Here is a 23728-nt window from a genome sequence, read left to right as displayed (position 1 = left end):
AGAGAATCTCCTTCCAGAAGGGCCGCATTGCAGGACAGGCCCACCATATGTGATGGAAGTCCACCAAAAGCCCACAACCCCGCCAACATTGGTCTGTTGTGCTCGGAAAGAGAGTATGCAGTTTTTGGGGGTAGAGATACCAGTCATACATGATCTTGTAGTGGGATTCCTGTAGAAACATGGAACGATTATATTTAGCAATGTCTTTATATATGGAACGACGGTGTAAGGAACAGAGGTCCGGTAGGGGCCAGGGAAGGTCCTCCGGTAGCCTCAGCTACTAATAATTCAAATAAGTAATACTCAAGAGACAGTCCCACTGTACTGTAGAACTCGATATATGTTTAGGACACAGGGTTTTTGCAATGCCATCTAATTTATTAACATCATAAATAAAGTATCATATACTTCAGTGATAGATCCAGTGCTCACACATAATTGTGAAAGTGCGTGAAGTGGGGGAAGTGATAATGAACATTTAAAAGTACATTGCATTGAAATAAATAATAATAACAGAAAGAATCCAAAATCAATCAAATACAAGAATGAAGTTTTGTTTGGAATGGTCGACGGCGTTTCGATCTCATATACTTGAGATCATCATCAGGACAAAGTGGTATGAGCAGCGTGAATTTTAGGAAAAAGCTTGTCATAGCTTGATTCGTTGCAGGATGATCGCATCTGTGGTAGAAAGGCCTCTCGAAGGGATCAGGTGCCTGTGGTTTGTCAGTATTTTAGTTGGAGTGCATCAATACACTGTTGAAGAATCATCTGCTGACTCTCACTCTGAGTCGTGGGTGATTGCGGGCATCTGAAGGAACAGCATTTTTTATCCGTTATAAGGGTCTGTTATAAGGGTCCTCCCAAAAACCTCCATGACGTTGGGGTTGAGAGGGATCCACAGATAGGTGGAGAGAGTAGAGAAATGAGATGCAGCCTTTTAGATGTGCCTCCTGCCTGCACAAATCTCTCTCTAGGAAGCAGGTCTCTGGTTGCTCCCATTCGCATTCCAGGTTGCTGCGCCCAATGCTTCAACTGGAAATAATGAAATTCCTCTGTGAGTGGAAGACTAAACGTGGAGGCACAGTTCGCAAAGGAGCGCAATTCCCCATGAACCAATATGTCTGACAGCATTAGGCAACCAAGGGGCTCTCCAGCAATGCAGGGGGGAGAGGCAGGATTGAAATGAAGAAGGGTGTAGGGGGATGGGAAAGTCGTCAAAGTCAAGGATTTGGTGACTATATCTCAGGCTTTAAGGGTGGTAGCTGTAGGGATGCTGAGGTAGACATTCTTTGGTCTGTCCTGTTTCAATTACCTAGGCAGGCCCTATATGGTTCTCACCATCACTAGCCCTAGCCTTTCCATATGGAGCCAATGTTTGTCTGAGGCTCTACGGGACCATTCAGATAAGACCCGGAGCTGGGCTGCTCTACAGTAATGGAGGAAATCTGGAAGGGCTAGCCCCCCTGCCAGTCGCGCTCTGGTTAGAAGATGATGGGATAAGCGAGCCCTGCCAGAAACAGTTTGTCAGCATTACCTTTATTTCAACGAATAGCTCCCTGACGCCTGCAATTGGCAGGCCCTGAAAAAAGATAGAGAAGCCGGGGCAGGACATTCATCTTGGCCCAATTTATTTGACCTATCCAGGTAATGTATGCGGAGCCCCATTTTTTTAAGTCTTATTTAAGTTGTTGAACTTTTAATGCCTAAATACGTGATTTGTTTTGTGTACACACCTGAAAGGCAAAGTCGCTGTGATGGCGGACAGAGCTTCCTTTGGCAGACAGATTAAGTAAGAAAGATTTTGAGAGGTTAACCCTGAAACCTGCCACTCCTTCAAAACTACTGAGTTTTACTTGTATGGCTGGCAGGGATGTGATGGTATCTGTAAGGGGCATAAGGACATCATCCACAAAGAGAGAGATTTTATGTTCATCTGGCCCAAACATGATCCAGTGTATGTCTCGGTTAGCCCTGATGCTTGCCGCAACAGATTCTATGCAGAGCGCAAAAAGCTTGGGCGAGAGGGGGCATCCCTGCCTCGTGCTCCTTGATAAGTTAAAGAAATCGAAGGCTACTCCATTAACGAGAACTCAGGACTTGGCTTTCACCTTGCCCAAAAAGGTGTAGCTGAACCCGAAACATTGCATCACACTCATCAGGAAGAGCCAAAAAAACACAGTAAAAGGCCTTCTCTGCATCTAAGGAGACCAAGTCCGCGGTATGTGTTTCTTCTGAAACTTATCAAGGAGATGCACAATCCTGTGCAGGTTATCATGAGCCTGACGACCCTTCATAAAGCCAGATTGGTCTGGGTGGACCAAGTGTGGAAGAATTCCCGCCAACCTGCTGGCCAGGATCTTAGAATATAACTTGGCATCTAGGTTTAAAAGTGCAATAGTCCTATATGAGGCGCACTATTGGGGACACATTCCTGCTTTGGGGATCAGGGTAATTAAAGCCTTCCCCATCAACTGAGATACCTGCTGGGATGATGCAACTTCATTGAAGAGATCTGTTAGGTGGGGAGTCAGCTCGGCTGCGAATGTTCTGTAGAACTGGGCCATGATCCCATCAGGGCCCAGGGCCTTTTGAAGTTTTAGAGCGTCTATAACTCTCAGGACCTCATCTCGCGTTACGGTCTGACTGAGCATTTCATTGGTGGCAGGGGGACCTGAGGGAGCTCCAGCGAATCCAGATATTGAGATTGGGCTCTCTCGTCTAGGGGGTTCAGCTGTGTAGAGAGATTTATAGAATTTACGAAAGGCTCCTGCTTTCCCTTCTTTGCTATGGTGTGTGGTACCACAGTCATCATCTATCTGTCTGATATACTCCTTTTCCTGTTGGCGAGGAGCTGTTGTGCTAATAGCGTGGCAATTTTGTTGCTACTATCATATATCCCAGGTTGTAGGCGTAGGAGGGAGTTTTCTGCCCTAGTAGTGTAAATTGCTCGGAGTTCCCTCTAAATGCTGAAACTTTCCTTTGGGTCTTTACGGATGTAGTGTTCTCATGCAGCCTCTCCGTACCTTGCAAATCCACCTCTAGAAATAAACTCTCCTCATTTCGTTGCTTCTGCAAAGTGGTAGCCAGGGCAATACATTTGCCCCGCATGATTGCTTTAAAAGCATCCCAGTTGTTCAAGAGGGAAGTGCCTTTAAGGTCAATATCAGTGAAGAAGTCCTTGATCGACTTTCTTCGCTCATCACGGAGGAGCCCGTCTCTGCTAAGCATGTTGGGTAAGTACCATCTCTTGAGTTTAGAGCAACGTGCGGTTCAGTTGATTCTTATTTCCAGAGGAGCATGGTCTGACAGGGAAATCGGGTGCAAGTGAGCCACCGAGATCGCCTGGCGGAGAGCCTGACTAATGAATATGTTTTCTATCTTAGAGTATGATCTGTGGGAGTGAGAGAAAAAGGAGCAATCCCGAGTCATAGGATTCAGAGATCGCCAACATCAACCCCAATTGCTGCAAAGCAGATTTGAGCGCCTTAGTAAAGTCTTCAGCTCCAGATCTGTGTGAGTGGGTGGTGTCCACAACAGGGTCCCAAATAGGATTGAAATCTCTGAATAAAATGATGTCCCGCATAGCAAACCCACCCAGCGTTGTGAGAAAGGTGAGGAGATAATCAGACTGTCCCAAATTAGGTGCACAGACCGTGGCAATAGTGCATGGACAACCCATTAGAACCCCCATAACCAAAAGAAATCTCCTGGCTTTCTCAATTGTTGTCTCATGGGGTTGGACGTAAACCGAGTAGTGGAAAAGGAGTACAACCCCATTTTGTTTAGTGGCAGCAGAGAAGCGAAAGATCAGAGGATAAGACTTATGCCAAAGTCAAAAGTCATCACCTTTCTTCAAGTGGGTTTCCTGAAGAACTACCCCCCACACACCATGGTCCCCCAAACATTTTCACAGACATTGTCTCTTGTTGGGGAATTTAAGCCTCCTGACTTTCCAGTACATACAGTTAAATTACATTAGGCTGCATGATGGGGTCTCCCTGTCTGCTGACCATAACACACTTTGGGGCCCAGCTCCACCACCTCCACAGCGACCGCGCCAACCGCCGTCCCCTCACTCCCCCACCCGTGCTGGGCAAACATATCACAAACACCACGGAAAAAACAAACAGAAGAAACAAGAGAAAAAGGAACAACTGCTAATGTCCTATATTGGAAAGGAGCTCCCATTTTGATGACTTCAGGGGTGAGCCCAGGACCTCACCTGGCGCCTGCTTTTATGAATCGCCATACACCAGTCTTCATTTGAATGTCTTCATCCAGCCTGAAGTGGGCTGAGACCCTGGGACCAAAAAACTGGAAAACCCAGCACCCTCCACCCTGACACCAGAACACCCGGTGAGATACCCCTCTAATGATACCTTCCCATATAACCCACTCCAGTACGCAGTCCTAAGTCACCTGGCCATAAGGTTCTTCTTGAGAGGATCAATGGCATTCTGCGTTTTGATGTTTTGACACCGTTATTGGTAGTTTGCCAGCGTCTCAGTGGGCGCTGCCACAGCGATTGATCCAGGCGTTTCTCATCAGAAGCCGTGGTCTCCCGCAATGCGGGCACCTCTAGGCCAATCAGGGCTGCCGTTCCCTCTAATTTGGAAAGGTGAGATTGCTTGCTGCCAAACTGGAAGGCGATGCCAATGGGGTAGGTCCATCTATACTGTATCTGGCGTTCCCACAGTACCACAGTTAATGGTCTTAACTGCTGTTGGCGAGCTAACGTGGCTTGGGCCACATGTTGGTACAGCGAGCACGTCACCCCCTGGAAGGTAATAGAGTCTCTGCTTCTGGCTTTCCGCAGGACAAGTTCCTTAATATTGAATTAACAAAATTTGGCTAGGATGTCTCTTGGATGCTTGCTATCGCACGGTGATCATTGTTCCAGTCTGTGGTCTTGTTCCAAACCAACTTCAGGGTAGTCATTACCCAGCACACTGGAGAAGAGCCCCACCATGAACACCTTCAGGTCTGCCCCTTGCTTCCCTCCTCCAGGCCCCTTACTCTTATGTTGTCTCTGCAGGAGGGATTCCCCAAATCTTCACATTTCAATAGGGTGACATGCAACTGGTCGTCTCAAAATCCAAAGTACTTTGCCCACTGAATCCACATCCGTATGGATTGAAACCAAGTCTGAACCCACCTCAGAGCGGAACGTGTCTGTTGGAAATGGCCCTTTTTGCAGAGTTATCCCCAAACTTTTTGCTTCCTCCTCCTTTGTTTTTCCTGACCTGTGGTTGTTGGCTATAGGACTCGGGCACATTTACCACTGCTGATCCATGCTAAAGTGCATATGCTCTCTGTGTAAATTGTTATTGTGATTAGTTATCCATGATTGGTATATTTGTTTTACCAGTAGGTCCCTAGTAAATTGCACTGAGTGTTCCAGGGCTGGTAATTCAAATACTACTAGCGGGCCTGCAGCACTGATTGTGCCAATCACATGAGTAGCGCTAAAAAGAGGTCTCAGGCCTGCCACCGCAGTGCCTGTGTGCAGTTTGTTAACTACCATGTCGACCTGGCCAGTGCACCCACTTGCCAGGCCCTACCCTTCCATTTTATTACACATTGGACCCCCTATGGTAGGCCAAAGGTACCGCCCTGGGCACGGTGCAGTGTATGTGAAAGGTAGGACATGTATTAGTGTGGGTAACATGTCCTGATAGTGAAATACTGGCAATTTAGTTTTTCACTATTGAAAGGCTATCTTGCCCATAGGACTGAATGGGGAATGGTGTGTAATATGTTTACCTGCATATCTTCCCAAAGGAGCAAGATTGAAAAAATGGTACCCCTGAACTCAGAATTTAATACATCTTTTAGAAAGGATGGTTTTGAAATTCAGTGTTTGAAAATAGCACTTTGATAAAGTGGCTATTTTCTGGTTCAACCTTTCTGTGTGCCTCTGCCTGTTTGTGGATTGACTGTCTGGTTTGAGAGTAACAGGGGGTGGGGTGGGTGCGGTAATTGGGTGAGTCAGCACAAGGCTGAATAGACCTATCTGCATTTGGAGTGGTGGGAGGAGTAGCACCTGGGCCTGAATAGGGCTGTGCCAGCCTTCCACGATGCTGGCTCCACCTCCTGTGGTGCGTCTGATGACCGTAGCCCACACTAACAAAGTAAGAAGTTGTACACTGGCAGAGTGCAACCAGAACTGGTTTGGACATGCTCCAGGACCCCTCACACATAGAGAACAAATACTTTTGGGGTATACATAGGAGAGCTGAAACCCCTGAACTTTAGACAACTCTGTGGTCAAGAGGAATCCCTGCCAAAGAAGATCAGCTGAAGAGACTGAGGAGAGGTACTGCCCTTGCTGTGTGTCTGGTGTTGGCCTGCAGTTTGCTGTTTCTACTGAGGAGAGGACTAAATGACTTTGCTGTGTGCTGTGTCCCCTGCTTGAAGAAGGTCTTTGCTGTGTGCTGTGTCCATCTGAAGAAAAAGTCTCCTTGGGCCTGAGAAGAGCTGGCCTTCTGTTTCTGAAGTCCCAGACACAAAAGGACTACACCTCCAGCTTCCCTGAACCTCCTTGCTGGGAGTTTGAGTCTGCCAGGAGGGCCTGTAGCTGTGTGTGAGGCATTTTTGCTGAAGGGAGCTGGAAGCGCGACGCAACGAGAGGAGCATGATGCTGCTGCTGCTGTTCGCCATCGCATCACCGGAAAAGCGTGCCGCCGCACAGAGGGTGCCGTTGCATTACCGGAGAAGCGCATCGCAGGTCCTTTGCATGGCTGAGGGAGCTCGCTGCTGCTGATCGCCGCCGCAAACCCAGAAAAGCATGTTGCTGTCATCGAGGGTGTTGTTTCATCACCGGGGAAGCGTTTTGCAGGGCCTGTCATGGCTCAGAAAACCACTGAGTTTTCTGCACTGCCATCGGGTGTGCACGCATGGCCTCTACGTTGTAGTATCGCTGTAAAGAAGACATTTTCTCGCATCATACCGGATCGTCGCAACACATTGAGGCGCCATCTTGTCATTTCGGAACCTGAGCGCAGGAAGAATCGATGCATCGCCTTCTCTGCGAACCTTTTGTTTGTTTTGCGTTACGCATCCCAGGTACTTTGTGAATAAAGTGTTGCATTTCATCATCTACAACTTTATTTTTGTAACAACCTTTCTAAAGACATTCTACTGAGTTTTTGTATGTTGAATTTTCGTCGTTTTGGTCTTGTTTAGTTTAGGTAGAGATATTTCATTTTTCTAAACTGGTGTGGTGTCCATTTGTGGTGTTTTTCATGGTGTTACTGTGAGTGTTGGTACAAATACTTTACACCTTGCCTTTTGGATTAACCTGTCTGCTCGTGCCAAGCTACCAAGGGGGTGAGCAGGGGTTATCTAAAGTGTGCATCCCCCTTACCCTGACTAGAAGCAAGGGTCCCTATTTGGTCAAAGGAACCTACCTCTGCCAACTAGAGACCCCCATTTCTAACAGCGTTGATTGAGGCACCGATGTCCGCCTTGATGTCCTCTCTGAGCTCCTTCTTCAACTCACGTAGCATCTCTAGGAGGTCCTCTCTAATGAGCGCCATGTTGCCTTCTACGTGGGTGACCACCTCTTTCCCCATCCGAGATTCGATGGGAGCGATGTAACTGGAGACTCTATTAGCTTAGGTCTTCTATGGTGGCCTATGGGCGGAGACCTTTGTCAGTGCAATGCAGCTCTTGGGCAGTGCAGGTGCCAGGGTGTCTGGATCGGAAGCAGAGGGGCGCTGTTTATTCCCAGCCTGGTGTCAAGCGATCAAAGCGGACTTCTCCAGTAAGACCTTTACATCTTGATCATAACATATCCATTGTGATACCCCAAGGGCCCTCAAAAAGCGGCTACTTCAGTTGTGTGTTCGACCTCTCCAGATTACAAAACTGCTCCTTGTGCCACCTCAGTCAGCTAAAAGGGTAGCTCCTCTTGCTACGGGCCCGCCAGGTTCCATCTTAGGGTCAGGCAGCAGTATGCGAGCTCAGGTAAAGTCCGTAGACTCTCCAACCATAAGGATACCCTAGAGGGCCGCAGGGGGGCTCCCCAGGGGGCTCCCCATCACCACCCGCCCACATAGATAATACTACCTGCGCAGCGTGGGACTCCTCCACCTCAATATCCTCTGGACGGGGGCCCTCTCCTCTGCTGTCCGGATCGTGGCCACCAGGACTTCCCCGTCAGCTTACCACTACTCCGCAGGGTCAGGTGGTGCAGTAGATCTCTACACAGGTCCCTGGCAGCTTCCATGTTCCCGGGCGGCTCATATCTCTGTGGCAGCTCACCCCTCGAGGTGCATGACTGCCATATTGCCCGCTCCGATCCGCCGCACTTGGGCCCGGGAATCTTCAGTTGCTCCGCTTCACTTGCCAGTCGTCTCACCATTTCTGGGGTCTTTAACTTGTTACACGCCTGTGCCTGTAATTTAAGCGGCATGGCAGATCTTTGGCATGTCGAACTGCTAATTCGGGGGGGGGGGAACAGAGCCTAGCCAGAACACATCTGCATGGCCATAATGGCAGGCCACGCCCCCTTTTAGCTCTTTTTGATTTCCTTAATGGATTCGCTTCTTTTTTACTTTCACTTATGCCTGTTTCCTCGGTTTCCTCTGGAATGGCTTGAGGCAAGCATTCTGCAGTCAAACTCTGTCTCTTTCTCGCTTGCCTTTTTGGCACCTGATCCTCAGTCACTGCTCGAGATTACACAGCACTAGGCCCTTCGCCAGGGTCTGAATCTGGGTCAGTCGACACCATAGGACGAGACTCTCTTATTTCAACCTCACGGGTTGACTTATCAAGATCCACCTCCAGCAGACCATGTGCTTGACTAACATGCTCCCTAGGCCTCTCTGTTCCTACCAGCCCTTCAGGGAGAGGTGCTGTTACATCATCAGGGGGACACTGGACTTGCAAATATGGATGGCATGCGCCCAGTTTGGAATATTCCCACACTTTACAGTTGTTGTGGTGAATAGGATAACTAGGTAAGGCCCACACCAATGAGGTTCCAAGCAGTTCTTTAACACATGTTTTTAATGACCAGCCAGACACCGGGACTGAGTTTATGACAGAGGTCCTGATGAGTCAGGGCTGTGGCTTCTCCAACCTGATGAGACACATAACACACAACGTCAGCCAGTCTTTTGAGGTAATCATGAACCATGTCATCTGCAATGCTAACAAGTGCATTTCTAAGCACAGCTGGCAGTCTCATTGCTATTCCCATGAATATTTCGAAGCCAGGGCTGAGTACTCAACTGTGCCAGTGGAGTTTGGGGAGTTTTACCAACTCCGCGCTCCACTGGGAACGCAAAGTTGCGGCAAAACTCCGTGGCAGAGCAGAGTACGAGGCCAGCCCCTTTAAAACAAAATTTTAAAAAGCCCACTTACCTTCTCTTCTGCCCGCCCTGCTTGTGCGAGGAGGAAGATGACGGAGAGAAGGAGACACCGTGGCGTGAAGGAGGGCGGGCAGAAAAGAAGGTAAGTGGGGTTTTTTTTCTCCGTGGAACTACGCGGAGCATCACTCAGCATACTCCGCCCAGGTCTAATTATTTCAAGGTGGGACAATCCTGTCCTCCTGTCAGGAATCCTGCGTAACCTCATTAACACAAAGGGCAATGCATCAGGCCACTTCACAGATGTGAAAGTACACACTTTAGCCAGTTTGGACTTCAAAGTCCCATTCACCTGTTCCACGATACCTGAAGCTTCAGGTCAGTAAATGCTGAACATATCATCTTCAGGATCTCATTATTAAAATGAGTTGCCCTACCTGACTCCAGGGAAGTCGGGAATCCAAAATGTGACATCAACTCCCTCAACAACAACTTAACTACTGTGAGACTTTCACAACATCTAGTCGGGTAAGCTTCAACCCAAAGTGAGAAGATACACAAAATCATCAAGGCAAATCTCAACCCTTCGCACACAGGCATTTCAGTAAATTCTAGCTGCGTCCTGTTGAATGGGCCACCCGATCTCCCTGAGTGGCTTAGTGGTACTGTGGTTCTTCTCCCTACGTTCATCTGTTGATACACAACAAATCTGTGACACAATCCTTCAGCCATCAATCTGAACCTGGGGTTAAACCAAGTCTGCCTAAACAGTCTGACCATGGCACACCTTCCTACATTTACAGGTCCCTGATAATACCTTGCCATTGTAAGAAAAAACTGCCTGGCAACACAGGTCTTCCAACTTCTTAAACAGTTCTAAACCATCCTTGCTGTTATAGATATATATATATATATATCACAGAAACAGCGTTTTCTTCTCCGTGAGTTGGGAATTTCCTCCACGCCACAGATCACGCAGACACGGACCAAATTCAAGTACAGTTTTCTTTATTGAGTGCAATATAGCCGCATGACGTTTCGGCTCCGTGGAGCCTTGTTCACATGACATATAGGTGAACAAGCCTGCAGGTCAGGTGAAACGCGTCCGAGGGCTGACTGAAATAAATTTCTTTTGACCAGCACACAGTCTCGTCAATCTTGTGGGCAACTACTTGAGAGGTAGCAGTGTGGTAAGAACCTGACTTTGGAGGTTCTTTTGTGAGACGAGACACCCGCTTTTCTGGCAGGCGGCAGACATAATCCGAAGTGAGGAGGAGTTGAAGATATATATATATATATATATATAATATATATATATATATATATATATATATATATATATATATATATATATATATGTATATATATATTCCTTAGGAAAAGAACGGACCCAGCCGGGCTCCAGTGCGCAGCCAGGCAGACCAGATACACCACAGCACAGACGGGATCCAAAACGCAAATTCTTCAGGTAAGAATAATTTTTATTTTACAACACCATTTCGTGCAAACAAGGAGGACGGTCGACGCGTTTCGGCGATTGCCTTCAACTGGACCATAGAGTCCCGCAGTCCAAACAGTCCATTTAAAGTGATAAGTGCATAAGTCCCTTTTTCATTTCCTTTAAAAATAGACTAGACTGATAACCCTACTAGTCTGCTCTTATTCAGTGGCCATTTAGGACATACATTTTTATGTTGACTTTCTGAGGCAGAGAACCATAATGGTAAAGTACCTTATGTCAAGAAAGGCAATTTGAATTTAACTTTCTCACAATCAATATAAAAGCATGTTTTAAAATTGCATGTTATAATTCATATCATAAAATTTCATAAGTTTTCATAAAATTTTCATAAAATTTCATATAGACGGAATTATGGAATAGATGTCCAATGTGTGATCTTCAATTATCATATGATAAAATAGTAAAATTCATAGCAAAGAGGAAGGATAGAGGAAGGAAGGGGAATGGAAGGAGGACAGAATAGCAATAATGTCATAGATGGATCAAAGAGCAATTTTGTTAATAAAGAGCCATGTGCATTGTGCAAAATATCATGTGTAAACATTTTATGTGCAAATATCTTCTATGTGCAAAAACGCATTAATTTTTTGGATCCTTTTGAACCATCCAAAAACCTTTACTTTACAAAACTCATCATTTCTATATGTATAAAAGAGTTTGCTATCTCCCTGTGTTCAATCATGCTGAAGTAGGCTTTCAAGAAATAAACCCAGACACTAGCAAATTTGATGGTTTTGAAACAAAAGTAAATAAACTTTCTTCAATCCTTCTATGTACATAACCCCAACACAGTATTTTAACTCTATCCACACGTCTTGTATTCCTATTTTCATCTTCCTAATCGCTTTCTTAATTTTGAGTTATTATTAGATTTATCATAAAGGTATTATCACATGGTACATCAATTTATTCAATTCTCATCAATTAACCAAATTCTTCATGTGAAATCCAAAAAAGTTCAAAGAAGTTTTTCTTCTACAGGTGCACATGTAACTCAGCATCCAAATTATGTCCAAAAGGACTCTCTGTACCCAACGCCAAGATGAACCTTGATTCTGCTCTTCTTAAGTCTAAGGTTCTATCTCAACCTCTTTCATTTGGTTTTACCAATTTTGCACCAAAGAATTTTAATTCCTGGTTGTTACTTGAATGTTTCTCCAGAAAAATGTTTGGCCATTGGGTAAGAGAGATCCTGATTCTTGATTGCCCTCAGGTGTTATAATATACGTAGTTTAAGTTTATTTATTGTGCTTCCAACGTATAATTTGTGACATGGGCATTGCAGAACGTATATTACAAATTTGGATTCACATGTTCTGTGGTCAGTGATGTTTTCCTTTTTTCTGTTTTGTAATTGATATGAGAGAGTATTTTGACCATGCTCGCAGGCTTTGCATTTTGAGCATTTCCAAAAGCCAGGTGTTGTTAGCCATGATTTTTAACCTTTCTCATTTTTTGGATTATAGGTGGATAGATGACTTTGTGTGAGGATGTAACCCAACGAAGCTGGCTTCCTATATGTTATTTGGGGGGTGGGTGGAAGTGTTTTTTTTCAATGAGTCGTCCAACATTAAGATTTTCTAATTCTTCTTTAATTGAAGTCCATGATGATTCGAGTTGTTTCTTCATTGTCCACCCTCTCCGATGTTTCCAGTAGTGTGGATCGTGGTCTTTCTTTGATTTTCATTTTTGCCTATTCAACAATCTCCATAGGATATCCTCTAGCCAAGAATCTTAAACTCGTGTCTTCAATGATCTGTTCAATGTCCTTATCTTCCGAGCAGTTTCTTTTTACGCGGAGCATCTCTCCATATGGGATGCTCCACTTTAGATGTTCCAGATGTCCGCTGCTGGCATGAAGAACACTGTTGGTGGCCGTGGGTTTCCTATGTATTTTTGTACAGAACCGTTGTTTTTTGACAAAGACCTCCACATCCAAATAGGTCACTCTGGTTTTGCTGCTTGACGATGTAAATGTTAGATTTTGGTTATTGTGGTTTAGATCGTTTATAAATTCTGCCAAACCATGTTGGTCTCCTTCCGACAAGACAAATAAATCGTCAATATACCTTATCCAGGTTTTTATACTGGACTTGTACCTACTCTGTAGTATGTTTTCCTCCCATACTGCCATAAAGAGGTTGGCGTATGTAGGGGCAACGGATGTCCCCATAGCAGTGCCCTGCTTTTGGAGATAAATCTCCCCATTGAAAAGAAAAACATTATGAGTAAGGCAGTAGTTCAACATTTCCATTAGCATTTCAGAGTGTTCAAGGAAACTTAATGATCGCATGTCCAAAAATTTCCTTACGGCTGACAGTCTATTTTGATGTAGGATAGACGTGTACAGTGAGTTCACGTCTATTGTTACCATGATTAGATTCTCATTCCAGGTCATATTTTTCACTCTGTTAAGGAAGGCTGTTGTGTCCTTAAGATAGGATGGAAGAAGTTTCACGTATTCCATTAAGAACACATCTACAAAATGTGAGGTTTTCTCAAGTAGTGAACCCATAGAGCTAACTATGGGTCTGCCTGGTGGATCGATGAGGGACTTATGTAAATTCGGTAGAAAGTAAATTGTTGCTGTTATAGGGTTCTCCACCTTCAGATACATGTATTCCTCAAAGTTTATGAGTCCTCTGTCTTTCCAGTTTAGAAGTAGCATATGATATTCTTTAGTCCAGCGTTCTGTGGGGTTAACCTCTAACTTTGTATAATATTCTTCATTGTTCAATTGTCGATAGGCCTCAGAGATATATTGCTCTCGATTTTGCATAACAATATTTCTGCCTTTATCTGCGTCCTTTATAATGACGGTTTGATTTTCTCTCAGTTCTTTCATTGCCTTTTGCTCTCCTATCGTAAGGTTCCATGATGTTTTATCATATCTTTTTTTCTTCTTTGTTAGCTGGTTCATTTCCTCTACAACAATTTCATGGAATAGATCTATTTTGTTGCCGGGTGGAAGTTCTGGGCAAAATTTGGATTGTGATTTAAGCCCACTATCTCCACCTTTTTTGGTCTTAATGCCTTCCCTCTGGCAGATGTCGATATCGGTTTCATTTTCAGTGGACTCAAAAGAATTATTCCCTATATTATCAGTCTGTAGATTTGACATAGCCCTTAAGGCTGGTAATTCCTTTCGAGTCAGCGGGGATGTTTCAGTTGGTGTCATACGTAAGCTGGGTTTGGGGGGTCTCTCCTCAAAATGTTTCTTTAGTTTGGCTTTGCGACAAAATTTGTACAGATCCATGCGGAAGTTCGGGATGTCCATTTTTGTATTGGGCAGAAGGAAAGTCCTTTATTCAGGAGACTAATATGATCCTTGTTCAAGATCATACTCGAGAGGTTTATCACCAAATCCTTATTGAATGCCATCTTTTTTATTTTTGTTTTTTCTTTTCTTCTCCTCTTTTGGGCCTTGTTCCTCTTTTACTGCATCAGGTTGCGAGAGGTTTGATCCCCTCCCCCTTCCCCATGTCGTTCCTCGGGCTCTTCCTCGTTGTCGCGTCTCCATTTGGGCTAGCCTCATTTCCCCGCAAAAGTCCAACTTTGCAATATCTGAGTCTTCATCTGTTGAGCTTGGGTCAGAGCTATCATAGACACCCTGATTATCATGACTGATACATCTATCCATAGCTGCTCTATTTCTTAATGAGGTACAAAAGGGGGTGGTGATGGACGGAGCATCTGAATCAATCAAACACTCACACCCAGTCAAAAGATCTGGGTTTAATCCATCACCGTTCTTTAGCCCACTCTGCCACCCCAGTTCAGACATGGCTATATGCAAATCAGTCTGACCCTGTGCCTCATGGGAACAGTCCAGCCCGAACAGCCAAGCCATGTCTTCCCTGGACCAGAAACAAGCTTCCGAGGACCGGTTTCTGGCATTCGAGCCGTCTTCAGCCCGCTTGCTTGAATCCAGTGGCAAAGTGAGCAAGGGACTCATGTCTGAGCATACCCTGCCACACTTATGGTGGCCAAAAGCGGTACAAAAGGGGGTGGTGATGGACGGAGCATCTGAATCAATCAAACACTCACACCCAGTCAAAAGATTTGGGTTTAATCCATCACCGTTCTTTAGCCCACTCTGCCACCCCAGTTCAGACATGGCTATATGCAAATCAGTCTGACCCTGTGCCTCATGGGAACAGTCCAGCCCGAACTGCCAAGCCATGTCTTCCCTGGACCGGAAACAAGCTTCCGAGGACCGGTTTCTGGCCTTCCAGCCGTCTTCAGCCCGGCTTGCTTGAATCCAGTGGCAAAGTGAGCAAGGGACTCACGTCTGAGCATACCCTGCCACACTTATGGCGGCCAAAAGCGGTACAAAAGGGGGTGGTGATGGACGGAGCATCTGAATCAATCAAACACTCACACCCAGTCAAAAGATCTGGGTTTAATCCATCACCGTTCTTTAGCCCACTCTGCCACCCCAGTTCAGACATGGCTATATGCAAATCAGTCTGACCCTGTGCCTCATGGGAACAGTCCAGGCTGAACTGCCAAGCCATGTCTTCCCTGGACCGGAAACAAGCTTCCGAGGACCGGTTTCTGGCATTCCAGCCGTCTTCAGCCCGGCTTGCTTGAATCCAGTAGCAAAGTGAGCAAAGGACTCACGTCTGAGCATACCCTGCCAGATTTATGGCGTCCAAAAGCGGTACAAAAGGGGGTGGTGATGGACGGAGCATCTGAATCAATCAAACACTCCGTCCATTACCACCCCCTTTTGTATGCTCCGTCCATTACCACCCCCTTTTGTACTATTTCTTAATGAGACATATTTCCTGGCGAAGGTGTATATTCTGCCATTTGCGTAATCTATGCAGTCTCGATTGAACTTACTCGCTTTCCTTTTTTCCACATCAGTTTCATGTTTGAGAATCTTTTTCTCCATGGTTTCCAACAATTCTTTTGTCTCCTCACTGTTGGGATATTTATCCAACTTTTTTTCCAGTTCTTGAATTTTCTCCAATACTCCCTCTAGCTTACGTTCAGCATGTATAATCAATGTTTTCATGAGCTTTAATGAACATTCGTTGGTGTCCATTTGCCATTGTTTGATTAAGTCCATGTCTAGGTCATTAAGTGTGGGCATGATTAAAATTCTCAAACCCCTTGGGACTCTTTTAAATTCAATATATTTTTCTAGGGTTGTTTTTTCCCACCACTTATTGACCTCCACAATTTTGGCCTGTTGCAATTCTTTAATGATGCTCTGAATTGATTTATTTTTTGTCTCTGAAACTGTTGATGTACTTGTTGAGCTTTGCAGAGCTTGGGCCACCATGTTATCATCCAACAGTTCATTAGCTCTCTGCGCACGATTAGTTATCCTTTCGGCCATTATTTCAGTCTGATTCTGTTATTTTAGGGTTAAGAATGTTCTTAGGTGTTTGCACTCCGTGTTGTTGTATCTTTTTACGTTTTTTTATCGTTATTTTCCTTTTTTCAGTATTGGTTCCGTACCCTTGGTTTACTCGTCTTATAACTACGAGCAAACCGGTCCGACATAATGCCACTCGTTAATATGCTCAATAATCAGTTACGAAAGCCACAGGGGTAGTTCGGCTTTGTATGCCTCCCGAGCGGCTACTCGCACAGGCAGCTTTCAAGGGCTAACGGGTTCAACCCGGGCAACACGCCCATCTCCGCTGCGCGAACAGCGCGATAGGCGGTTACACCACGCCTCCCACCGCTGCCCCGTACTCACCGTCCGGTTTTCACCGCTCGTCGTTCCGATCACTATTTCGTCGGGACTCTGGCTCTCACAATTGTCCTTTTCCTGCGAGAATCCACCGGACCATGCAACTTCTACTGTGGCAGAGGCGTCAGCTTCAAAATTCCCTCTCTCGATCCGAGGCTGAAACGAGGGTGTGTAGCTGTATCGCCTCGTGTGTGGAATGCTCGTGGAGTGCAGATCAACCGCTGCACCAATATTCCTTAGGAAAAGAACGGACCCAGCCGGGCTCCAGTGCGCAGCCAGGCAGTCCGGATACACCACAGCACAATTGGGATCCAAACCGCAAATTCTTCAGGTAAGAATAATTTTTATTTTACAACACCATTTCGTGCAGACAAGGAGGACGGTCGACGCGTTTCGGCGATTGCCTTCAACTGGACCATAGAGTCCCGCAGTCCAAACAGTCCATTTAAAATGATAAGTGCATAAGTCCCTTCTTCATTTCCTTTAAAAATAGACTAGACTGATAACCCTACTAGTCTGCTCTTATTCAGTGGCCATTTAGGACATACATTTTTATGTTGACTTTCTGAGGCAGAGAAACGTAATATATATATATATATATATGTGCCTGGAGTGATAAATGGCTTTTGTTATTTGACAGCTCGGCAAGGACTGCACTGTACTAGTCCTATGCTTAAAGACTTTGCTGTTTAAATGGCGAAAGACTTTGTCATTTTCTATCTCGGCATGGATAGCACTGTCTAATCCTATGCTTAAAAACTTTGATAGAAAAACAGACATTTGAGGTGAGCAGATCTAGAGTGTCGCTGGTGTTGAGAGTGCTCTAACAGCAGCTGCTTTCCACCTAAACTGAGACCTACCCAGAGTTCTCACCTTCTTTTTTGCATAATTTATGCGTCACTCTATGCCTGAAAGGGTTTTGTTTTGACTTAATACTGGGTACTCCCTTGTGTCTGGACAAAGCTATACCTCTCTGAAGAGCTCTAAATAGAGCGAAACACTGTGTCAGGGGTTGCTTTTATTCATTTCAGGTTGGCTTGAGTTGGTATTTTACCAATTCAAAGCTGTAATATTGTGCCTGGAGTGATAAATGGCTTTTATTATTTGACAGCTCGGCAAGGACTGCACTGTACTAGTCCTATGCTTAAAGACTTTGCTGTTTAAATGGCGAAAGACTTTGTCATTTTCTATCTCGGCATGGATAGCACTGTCTAATCCTATGCTTAAAAACTTTGATAGAAAAACAGACATTTGAGGTGAGCAGATCTAGAGTGTCGCTGGTGTTGAGAGTGCTCTAACAGGAGCTGATTTCCACCTAAACTGAGACCTACCCAGAGTTCTCTCCTTCTTTTTTGCATAATGTATGCGTCACTCTATGCCTGAAAGGGTTTTGTCTTGACTTAATACTGGGTGCTCCCTTGTGTCTGGACAAAGCTATACTTCTCTGAAGAGCTCTAATTAGAGCGAAACACCGTGTCAGGGGTTGCTTTTATTCATTTCAGGTTGGCTTGAGTTGGTATTTTACCAATTCAAAACTGTAATATTGTGCCTGGAGTGATAAATGGCTTTTGTTATTTGACAGCTCGGCAAGGACTGCACTGTACTAGTCCTATGCTTAAAGACTTTGCTATTTAAATGGCGAAAGACTTTGTCATTTTCTATCTCGGCATGGATAGCACTGTCTAATCCTATGCTTAAAAACTTTGATAGAAAAACAGACATTTGAGGTGAGCAGATCTAGAGTGTCGCTGGTGTTGAGAGTGCTCTAACAGGAGCTGCTTTCCACCTAAACTGAGACCTACCAAGAGTTCTCTCCTTCTTTTTTGCATAATGTATGCGTCACTCTATGCCTGAAAGGGTTTTGTTTTGACTTAATACTGGGTGCTCCCTTGTGTCTGGACAAAGCTATACCTCTCTGAAGAGCTCTAATTAGAGTGAAACACTGTGTCAGGGGTTGCTTTTATTCATTTCAGGTTGGCTTGAGTTGGTATTTTACCAATTCAAAGCTGTAATATTGTGCCTGGAGTGATAAATGGCTTTTGTTATTTGACAGCTCGGCAAGGACTGCACTGTACTAGTCCTATGCTTAAAGACTTTGCTGTTTAAATGGCGAAAGACTTTGTCATTTTCTATCTCGGCATGGATAGAACTGTCTAATCCTATGCTTAAAAACTTTGATAGAAAAACAGACATTTGAGGTGAGCAGATCTAGAGTGTCGCTGGTGTTAAGAGTGCTCTAACAGGAGCTGCTTTCCACCTAAACTGAGACCTATCCAGAGTTCTCTCCTTCTTTTTTGCATAATTTATGCGTCACTCTATGCCTGAAAGGGTTTTGTTTTGACTTAATATTGGGTGCTCCCTTATGTCTGGACAAAGCTATACCTCTCTGAAGAGCTCTAATTAGAGCGAAACACTGTGTCAGGGGTTGCTTTTATTCATTTCAGGTTGGCTTGAGTTGGTATTTTACCAATTCAAAGCTGTAATATTGTGCCTTGAGTGATGAATGGCTTTTGTTATTTGACAGCTCGGCAAGGACTGCACTGTACTAGTCCTATGCTAAAAGACTTTGCTGTTTAAATGGCGAAAGACTTTGTCATTTTCTATCTCGGCATGGATAGCACTGTCTAATCCTATGCTTAAAAACTTTGATAGAAAAACAGACATTTGAGGTGAGCAGATCTAGAGTGTCGCTGGTGTTGAGAGTGCTCTAACAGGAGCTGCTTTCCACCTAAACTGAGACTTACCCAGAGTTCTCTCCTTCTTTTTTGCATATATATATATATATATATATATATATATATATATATATATTCACTGAAAAAACCATAGGTTATAGACCATATATAGTTAGGAATTAGCATTTACAAAACCTTATTTTACTCACACAAAACCATTGAAATTCCATATATAGTTAGTTGCACTAACTATATATCGCGCACCCGCAATCCACTGCTGATGATGTCACATATTACATCATTCATGACATGGTCAGTGACATCACTGATGACATCACTGATGACATCTCAAATGACATCACTGATGACATGACTGATAACAACATCCAGTGATTTTTTGTTTCTGTAAAGTTTAAATATGTCTTACATATTGAAGATTGAGTGGATGTGTAAGTGTCTGGACGAAGGATTTAGTAGGTGCATGACTAACTGTATGAGTGAGTGATTAAATGTGTCTCACTGAGTGCATGGGTTAGTGACTAAACTGTCTTAATTTGTGCATCATTATGTCTGTTGTTCTGTAAACTGCTGCATGTGTTGATCAGTAGCTGTATGAGTAACTATATGGGTTATTGATTGATTGCCCAAGTATTTGTATGGGAGACTGAGTGTGTGTGTGGCTGGCTGGGAGGTGTGTGACTCTGTGCAGATCAATGTGTACTTGTATCAATGATTGTATAAGAAGGTAAGTATGTGTTAGTATATGTTTGAAAATGTAAGGTGCTCTATGTTTAACTGTATAGACAAGAAAATGGAAGTGTCATTGATTCTTTACATGACTGACTAGGTGAGTGAGTAACTCCATGGATGAGTGGCAGACTGTGACTGTCTGTATAGGTGTATGAGTGCATATGATAGTGTTGTAAAGATGAGTGATTGTATGTATGAATGATTGTATGGCTGAATGAGTGAAGGTGTGTGTAGACGTAGGAATCAGTGAGTGCGTATGTAGTAACTAGTATTGGTGTGTCAATGGTTTCAAAAATTATACTCTGTATTTAACACTGGGTGAAACAGAGGTTATATTAAAATGTGAGGAGATGCATTGTATTGTCACATGAATGATATCATCAGTGATGTGGTCATTGATGTCAAATGAGATGTCATCAGTGATGTCATCAGTGATGTCATTTGAGATGTCATCAGTGATGTCATCAGTGATGTCACTGACCATGTCATGAATGATGTAATATGTGACATCATCAGCAGTGGATTGCGGGTGCGCGATATATAGTTAGTGCAACTAACTATATATGGAATTTCAATGGTTTTGTGTGAGTAAAATAAGGTTTTGTAAATGCTAATTCCTAACTATATATGGTCTATAACCTATGGTTTTTTCAGTGAATTTTCAAGGTTTTGTAAATGCTAATTCCTAACTATATATGGTCTATAACCTATGGTTTTTTCAGTGAATTTCATTGGTTTTTTAACAGCTAATATCTGTAGCTGTAAAATGTATTCTTCTTTAAATCCAAAAAGATATTTTATATGTTTATGAATAATTTTTTTTAAAAATATTTTTTTTTCTTCGTTCCCGCTTCGCGAATCGGGAAGCTTCCCGTTAGCTGACCTTGATGCCGCGAAATAGACCGCGAGCCGGTAAACGTTTCTTTACCGCAACTGCCGCGTTAGAAAACAACATCGTGACGCCTCCCGTCCGCATGACGTTTCGTGTTGTCGCGTGATACGTCATATGACGTGCTACGTTAGCGAACTGGTACGCGAAGCGAGTCGCAAAGCGCAGGTTTCTGGAAGCAAACCGGGAGGCCCTGCAAAGCGCTTAACGTAAACACAGCAGGTCATGTGACTTGGTAATAACACTTTTCATTGGTTCATTTCACTTTTGGTTTCCTAATGATGTAAGACTAGGTCATATAATCTAAAATGAACACTTTTCATTGGTTGAGAACTCTTGTTTTTCCCAAATGATGAAAATCCCTCCTTCTTTCCTCACTCTGACTTTCATCATTGTGAGAGAAAGACCCTTTGTGATCACTGAGCAATGGCTTCTTTAGTAGCTTCAGCTGGTGCTTCCCCACCACCTCCACCACATCCAAGGAAGAGTGGACCACCTGCTCAAGTTATAATTCAACAAGAAGAGGAAGAAGAGGAACAGGATGACGAGCACGAAGAGAGGCAGTTTTTGCCTGAGCAGCCCAGGACGTCTCACCGGAAAGAAAACTTCATTTGGCAATTTTTTAAAATTCCCAAAGGTCAGAAAAAAGTAAATGCAAGATACGTAACTTGCCTTATATGTCAAGATAGACTGTCCAGAGGAACCGAGAAAAAATACAGTTTCGGAAACTACACAATGCATCGCCATATGACTAGGTGGCATCCTAACAACTACAGTGCTGCACAGTTTCGGAACGACCTAGATAATCTCCCTATTATGGCCAGAAGATCTGTTGTACCGGAAGTAACGGGACCAGAGGGCAGGGAGATGGTGCCAAATATACAAATGAAATTTGGTGAAGTAAAACACATCTGCGTATTTTGCGATGGATTCATTTCCTATGGAGAAAGAAGCATCACTCTGATCAACAGAGCTATTGACTATCATATACAAGTTTGTACGAAACGCCCAAAATAATAAATACTTCTTTTTTTGTTTTGTTGCTCCTGTTGAGCCCTTTACAATGAATCGTTTTCATTGCCCCCTCCAAGAAAAACCCCAAAAAATATAAAACTGTTCAGAAAAATTCAAAAAAAGTAAAAAAATGTTCCGAAAAATAATAAAAAAAATATAAAACAACAAAAACAATTAAAAAAAAAGTTCTTTTCAGAACTACCTCCCCGTTATTAAAAAATTGGTACAATATTTGGAACTGTGCCAACCTCTATTCCTCTTAGTTCGCTTCCCAGTTCGCTCGCCGGTACGCGAACCGGAAGCGAACCAAAAACAGTAAGTATAAGGGAAGGAAACAGACACTTATGTTAAAAGAAAGACAGCTATAGGGGAGTAAACTAGAGATACTATTACCCGTAATCCACTGCTGATGATGTCACATATTACATCATTCATGACATGCTCAGTGACATCATCAGCAGAGGATTGCGGGTTTTTTGGCAACGTGCCTTATCCACGGTTTAATAACGCTGCCTTTTGCTTTATATAAGTTTTCAAATTGTATGAAATATATACCAATAGGTCGTTATGAACCTTTAGGTAGTGCTTTTCTTCATGAGGTCTGGTCGCTTCCATACACATACAGATGTTTCAAAGATGATCAAGAAGTTTATCTGAATGGAGAGGAATGCACTGAGACGCCAGATCATTCACTAATGTGTAGGCACATACAGTTACACGGTTCATGCAACAAACACCGACCAAATATGGCTTGCGTGTTGCAAGGCACGCCAGTTCCTGCTATCATCCCCACGTTCAAGTTGTTGGAAAATGGTAGTTATTTGATGCTCAATAATGAAGATTGTTCTGGGTTAATTAAAAGTATTCCTTTTATCGTAACAGTAAGTGAACGGGTTATTTGCTGCAGAAATGTTCTATTTCCTCCCACACATGAACATAGGGAGTTTTCAATCTCGCCACAAATACCAACCTTGGGAGCAGATTTCAACGGCATGGCAAGAATAAGAGCTCTTTTGTCTCAGAGAGAGGTGGCCTTGAGTTCGGCCCGTGAAACTTTCGTGCTTCACATAGCGAACACCCGTACAGAGGTGCAGACCCTTTTCAATTCAGATTTGCCTTTCCATTTCAGCAAGATGGTTCGGACTATCTCTAACGCATCCTCCACAAAGGCCCTGGCGCACTTTTTTAAAGTTGTTACCAGTGGTCTCGTGACTTCATTTGAGAAAATCTTTGGAGTCATCCCTGCTTTCTTTCATTGTATTTTTTCCACTCTGCTTCGTGGATTGCCATTTTTACTTGCATTACCAGCGGACGCTCTTGTGCTTTTTTACATTTTTAAATATGGATGTCCCTCCTATGCAACCTCCCGCCCTGCAGCTGCTGACACTGTTCCGCAATCGCATGCTAGAATATTATGGCACAATGCCGTTGGCGATATTAAGCACGGCATATGGATTATCTTTTCGATTCTCCTACTTCACCTGTGTCCAGCCTGTATTTCACTGCCTGACCTGTGATTTCGATTGGGCCATTGATTTGTGTCTCTGCGGACCGGTTTCTCCTGACGTCGACTTTAATCAGCTGATGACTCCTATCATTACTCACGAGTTGGTTTGTCCTGGCGAAAGGATTATGGCTGTGGCATTGATGCATGGACTAATTGGTCCCTGGAATTTACTGGCGGCAACACAGTCTTTCTTGGAACAGAGCTTTCTTGAAAACCCACCGAGCTGTCCTCTGATGGTGATAGAGGATCCGGTGCTGGGAGAGCACGTATGTTCTTTTCCGCTTTTAAATTGGATGGCTGAACTGTTTTCGGATGAAGACGGTGACTTCCTATTGGAGGCTGTT

Source organism: Lissotriton helveticus, chromosome 8 (genome assembly GCF_964261635.1).
Source record: "Lissotriton helveticus chromosome 8, aLisHel1.1, whole genome shotgun sequence".
NCBI classification, from domain to species: domain Eukaryota; kingdom Metazoa; phylum Chordata; class Amphibia; order Caudata; family Salamandridae; genus Lissotriton; species Lissotriton helveticus.
This window is presented reverse-complemented; position numbering follows the sequence as displayed.